We start from the raw sequence: 6,482 nt of genomic DNA, 5'->3' as shown, positions 1-6,482 counted from the left end.
GGCAGCTGTGATCAGAAGTGGCCGGGGGTTGTGTGGGGGAACAGCAGGGGTGTCTGCCAACTCCCGGGCTTCCGTAAATACAATTGGACTTGTCCCTGCTGCCCTCCGGAATGCCGCTCTTTTCTTGGCCTTGACAGGTGTTTCAAAACAAGTTTTCTGCATCTGTCGTCTCTAGCTGCCGAGACCATATACTCTCTTCTTACATCCTTGTGATAAAGCTTCGGTTTGGACGGTCATACCGAAAGTTCACCTTCCGCGTGTGCCATCAACACCAGTGACCGACGGCACAGGCCGCTTTCAGTCCTCGAATTCTCCACCCTGCAGGATTTGCTGCAAAAGCGCTTCCCTCCCTTGTCTGCTCCAATAACACCTGTTCTTCCGGCCACGTCTTTTCTGCCTTGTCCCACCTTTCAATTTGTCCTTCTGTTTCCTCCGCATAAGTGCAAGCTTCCAGAGCTTTCATCGGCATCTCTGAGCTCAGCTGGGCATCACTATGCTATTCCTGCATCTCATGCTATGACTCCCCTTTGGGACGGCAGGAGGGGGAGGGGGAGAAGAGGGATGGGGGAGAAGAAGAGCAGGAAGAGGGGGAGGAGGGAGGAAGCAGGAGGAGGAGGAAGAGAAGGAGTGGGGGAAGAGGAGGCGTCTGTCGGGGGGGCAGAAAACGGCTGGAGACCCGCGCGTCTGAGCTGCACCGTAAATCCTTTATGCGTCCCGCCCCTTCATCTTACCCCTGGGGACACCGACAGACACCCAGACATTAATCTGAAAACTGCCCCGACATGTGGCTGACGCAGATCCAGGGTCAAGACTCTCCAGTTACATAGGACCTCGGGCTCCCTCCATGTGCCTTACGTGGAACTCATTTCCTTCCCCTTAGATCAGTGTCCGTGGCTCTCCAAGCACAACGTGTTAGAAGCTTAGACCTGAGCGTCCAGGTCTGGTTTCCGCGTTTCTGTTGAGGCGGAAAACCTGGCACCAATTCCTCCTTCCTCGAGCTCCTTCTGACTTTTCAAAAGACCTCCCAGCGTCATCTCTTCTTCCCCTCCATCCCAGAGAGGCCTCAGCTCTGGGCTCAGGTGACCTGGCTTTTGCGCCTCTGCCTTTCGTATGATTATAGCTACACCGGCTTGAGGAAGTTGTTTAGTTCTGAGTTTCAGTTTGACGGCAGCAGCACCGTCCAGGCTCCCTGTGGGGATGTACCCAACAGGATGAGAGAAACGCCAAAACGCCTGGCTGCGCACCCTCAGCCCTGCCCGCCACCCCCCGGCTCTGGGCTCCAGCCTCCTGGACGGCTTCCTGTCCTGCTTGGTTCTGAGGACACATCGCCTGTCGCCCCACGGCAGCTCACAGGACACCCGCGTCTTTGCGCTGGGGCCGAGACCAAGTCCCAGCTCCTCCACCTGCTCCTTGGGCCAGTCCTCCAGGTGCTTTCCCGCCACTGCTTTGCTCAGTTGCGGGCCCGCCCACCTCACCTGGTGGGGGGGCACCTGTCCTGGCTGAGCTTCGCCCCCTCCCCCAGGGAGCCTGAGCAGAGGGGCTCCCACTCTGCCGCCTTCAAACAAACCCTTGTCCATACCGTTTCCCTGGTGACGGCTCAGCCCACCTTGCCACTCCTGCTTTGTTGGACCCGCCTGTGTGTGGCTCCCCTCTGCAAGCGTGAAATTCCTTAAGGGCAGGAAATAGTCACATGCCTTCGAGCGTCTTTGTATGTAGTGTAAAGCAGGGGGTCGGCATCCAGCGGGTTAACGTCTACCAGGCAAAGGGGGTCAGGGTGCCCGCCTCGGGAGGAGGGCGGTTTCAGGCTGGAGTTCCGGGAGGAGAGAAATGGAGTAGCTAACATCACACGCCCAAAGCTACAGCAAGTGCTTTGCAACTTGAAATCTTTGTCTGTTCCCAGTAGGAGGTGTCAGCCAGCTGCTGATTCCCTCTTTCAAACGCGCTTTGTACCCACCTGGGAATGTGCTGCAAAATTGGATGAAGAGTGTCCCTTATTTCTTCGTGGAGGGAAAGAGAGCCAGACTGTGCAGCACAGACTGGGCCGCAGCTAGATGCGATGTTCTGAGTGTGTGTGTGTGTTTGTGTGTGTGTTCGCTTTTAGGGCCACACCCGTGGCATATGGAGGTTCCCAGGCTAGGGGTCTAATTGGAGCTGTAGCCGCCGGCCTCCACCGCAGCCACAGCAATGCCAGATCCAAGCCACTGTCTGCAACCCACACTACAGCTCACAGCAACACTGGATCCTTAACCCTCTGAGTGAGGCCGGGGATCGAACCTGTAACCTCATGGTTCCTAGTCGGATTCGTTTCCGCTGCGCCACGTCAGGAACTCCCGAGGCTCTATTTCAAATTTACCTTCTCCAACAACAGCTGTTTCAGGTTTCTTATTTGCCCCCACTTCTAACACCTGTTCTGACTGCCGGCTTTCTTTGGGAGGATCTTTTTAAAACAAAGAAAGTATGTTTTTGTTTTGATTTTTGTAATTTGTTTTCTTTTAATTAAAAGAAATTTGTTTGTATCAGAGCACAGCTGATTTACCAGGTACAGCATCGTGACCGGTCATGCATACAGATATACACCTTCTTTGTCTTATCTCGTCTTCCGTCATGGTCTAGCCCAAGAGATTGGATCTAGTTCCCCGTGTAGGACCTCATGGCTTATCCCTCCTAAATGTCATAGTTTGATTTGGGTTATCTGTAGCCCAGCTCAATGCTGCAGGGGCAGGTTAGAGCACAAGAGGGGAGAACTGCTCCTCCCTCGAGGCTGCTCGGCCAACCGCTGCCAGGAGCCGTGGCTTCGAACTGTGCCATTATTGTCTCCATGGCTCTGGGGTTGGCTGGTGCAGGAGGGGCCGTCACAGTCAGAGGGTGGCTGTTCGAGTGATCTGAAGGCCCCCGGGGCTGGCCGAGGGTCCCGGGGCGCCCGGTCTCCACCACGCTGTCCACATGTGGCCTCTCCATGTGGCCTGGGCGTCTCGGCCCAGCCTGGAGGCTGGTTCCAGAGGACGCGCGGCCCAATGGGGAGCCGCGAGGCTCCTGGGACCAGCCTCTGAGCTCCCAGATTGTCGCTTCCACCATATTCTGCCGATTAAACGCGTCAGCAGGGCCACTCGACCCAGAAGAGGGCGATCAGTTTTGCCTCTTGACAGGTGGGCAGCAGGCTCACTTTGGAAGTTCAGCAGTTGAAGCTGGCCCTCTCTGGTGATCCCCTGTCACAAGAGGTGACCATCTCATTAAGACACCATAACACCGAGGTCAGCTGCGTCCACTGGCCGGGTCTCAGCGAGCCTGACTCTCTGAGCACCAGAACGAGCCTCCAGGGCGTTCCTCAGAGACACTGCAGACTGTCACCGCACAGGCCTGCCCAGCGGCTGGCAAACATCAGACGCGGGCGTTGGGAATGAGTGAGGCCCCCGTCCACCGAAACACTGGAGGCCGTCAGGTTTATTCCCCGCACATCCATCGGCAGACACTGGCCGCCTGCGTCTCAGGCGTCTTTGCAAATTATCTACAGTTGAAACTATGTTAAATCCTTCAAGGAACCCTCAGTGTGGACTGTGGAAAAGTCAATTTGATTGAAAAACTTTCTTTTCCAAAGAGTTGCCTGAAGTCATTTTAATTTTTATAATTAAAAATATGTTCGTGATCTGGAGTTCCTTTTGTGGCTCAGCAGGGAATGCAATTAAGTATCCATGAGGACATAGGTTCGATCCCTAGCCCCGATCAGTGGGTTAAGGGTCCGGCATTGCCATGAGCTGTGGTGTAGGTCGCAGAGGTGGCTCGGATCCCACGTTGCTGTGGCTGAGGTGTAGGCTGGCAGGTGTGGTTCTGATTCGACCCTTAGCCTGGGAACTGCCATATGCTGCGGGTGTGGCTATTAAAAAAGAAAAAACAAAGCCCCAACCTCCTTCCTCCTTCTCAGGGAACGGGTCTGTGTTCTCCGTGTGTCCGCGTGGCCGAGACCCCCTCCCTCCCGACACTCCGCAGGCCCTGCGGTGGGGGCTCTGCCTCCGGAGGCCCCGAGGGGTCCCAGCTTAGAGTGACAGTCCTGGGAGGCTCAGGACGCCACAGAACTCTCATGATCAGGTGGCCACCAAGGTTGAGCCCTTCCTGTGGCTGTAATAGGCACTACTAGGCCGTCCCTGGACTTGGTTCTGAATGAACTTTTCACACTTGCCGTCAAACTTTCAGACCGGAAACGGTACAAAGGGCATAAGCGTCCGCTGCGCCTCGCTTTGGCGCCCCCACGACGCCACGCGGATGGGCAGCCGCAGCTTAGGTCTGAGGAAGACTAAACAGGGGTGAGACCGCACAGGATCTTCAACAGAGAGCACTTCTCGAGAGGAGAAACGAGAGGCAGCCGAGCTCCCCCAGGAAAGCCTGTCACTGGGCTTTCGCTCTGGAACATCAGGCAAACGAGCGGCAGGTCCCACGGAGGCGCAGCCACGGGCACGGGATGGAGGAGGCCCAGGGCTGGAGCTGGCCCGAGGCCTCTGCGGATTCACTGCCCTCTGGGGCAGAGACGGTCACCCCTGGGTGGGGCCTCTCCCCCTCGGGCATCTGCACCCTCCTGACGGGTGGTCTCACACCCACGCGGAAGCCCGTAGTTCCAGAAGAGGAGCCGTGGTCCAGCCTCTCGGTGAGGCCACGTCGCGTTTCTCAGTGGGCTGAATTCTACTCACTGCCGGGTCTTTCATCCTCAGCAGAACCAGGTCTGTTTCCTGTTTCAGGCAGGCCAGGTCCAGCGCGATAATTAGCTCTGAAAGTGGTGCCTTCCCACCTTCCTGCTAAACAAGACCCTCGGGGGGTGTTAGAGGGGTCGGCTAGAGAAGAGGTCGGAGTGGGGGACGCCCTGTTCCCAGATCCCCAGGCCGCCGTTTCTTCCTCTGCCAGGAGCCTGGGCCCCGGGAGGCGGCCCTTCCAGCGGCTTCCACCCACCGCGAGGACCAGGCCCTCGGCAGAGGTGCTGGAGGTGGGGCGCGGGTGCTGGCGACGGGCAGCGGCAGGAGGCAGAAAGCCCGAGTTCCCTTTCTCTCCACCCGGGGATCGGGGGTCTGGGTCAGGGACAGGGAGGGACATCGCTCGGAGGGCGCTTTTCAGCCAGAGGCGCGGATGGGGCAGCCCGTGTCAACGGAGAGTCTTCAACTCCATCGAGGAAAACAGCTCAGGGCTTGGAAAAGAGGGGTGTCACTCGAGATTCCTGTGAGGGAGGGGCTGTTGGGAGGGGACTTGTGGCGCTAAGATCTGCAAGCATCTCGAAATCAAACAGAAAAGGGCTTTTCCTGTATAGGGTGGCGGAAGGAGACAGAGATGAGCCGGAACTTTGCAGGGAGGCCCCCCCTCCCCTGATGGCGGGAAAAAGGGTCCCTCTGTGCTTGGCCCATTGCCACGAGGCGCTGACAGGGGGCCGGGTTCCTGGATTCAGAGCCGCTCAGGCCTGGGGACCAGCGGGGTTCGGAGAGCAGAGATCCCTGGGTCCCGTTTCGCCCTGACAGAGCAGAGGGCGGGCCATGGGCGGTGTGAACGGGTTCAGCTCAGGAGGAGAAGGAGGCTGGGGGAGGCAGCTTGTGAGTCAGCCGAGCCTGCGTTTGGTGGACCTTTGCGGTAAAATCGGACTGTGCGTCTTTTATAGAGCCACTTCCCGAGGCTGGAACACCACCGCACCCTGTGAAGGTGCCCGCCTTGGTGATTCCAGAATGCCTTTTCCTTGCCTTTCCTGCTATTTTTTTGGGAACCACTTGTACCTAAAAATGAGTTCCCCCCATGAACCACCCATGGCTCTTCCCACCAGTAATGGCTTTATCTAGTGACAGGGCGCTGGTCCGATTTGTCACCTGCCATCTCATAAAGATCACATGCCCAGCTTTTCGGGTCTCGTCCTTTGTTTTACTGAGGTGTAGTTGACATATTATTTATGTTGGTTTCAGGTGTACAGCCTGATGAGCGGCTCTTTCCTTGTGAAATGATCTTGCCAGGGGTCTAGTTAACACCCGTCACCACACAGAGTGTTTTGACCCCAGTGGTACCATCATAGGACTTATGTGCTTTATCCCCACTCCAGACAAGCGTTTCTTGAGCACCTACCCCACTCCGGGCACCGTCCTAGTGGCGCCATGTGGCGTGGAGCCTGTCATCTCTGGTGCCGCGCAGGCTGCCCCATCCCAGTCCTTTCTGTAGAGGAGGGAGTGTGTGTGCAGAGGTCAGCAGCTGCCGGTGGCGGTGCCCAGCTTTTGGGGAGAAGCCAGGCTGGGGGCCTCCAGAGGCTGCGTCCCTAACCACGGTGCCACACGGCCTTTTCTGAAGGCGTCCAGATCATCGCAGGCAGCCTGCAAAGGGCTCCCAGAGGCCACTGACTCGGAGGAGTGAGTGTTTGAGCCCAAACCCATGCCCGTGCCTTGAAAAGCAAACCAGCACCGTTCTTCTGGGAGGCAGTGGCGCGGGGGGCGGGGGGAGCGCCTCGGCCCCCCCTTCTCAGGCTCCGGGCG

Source organism: Sus scrofa, chromosome 1 (assembly GCF_000003025.6).
Source record: "Sus scrofa isolate TJ Tabasco breed Duroc chromosome 1, Sscrofa11.1, whole genome shotgun sequence".
Taxonomy (NCBI): Eukaryota; Metazoa; Chordata; class Mammalia; order Artiodactyla; family Suidae; genus Sus; species Sus scrofa.
This window is presented reverse-complemented; position numbering follows the sequence as displayed.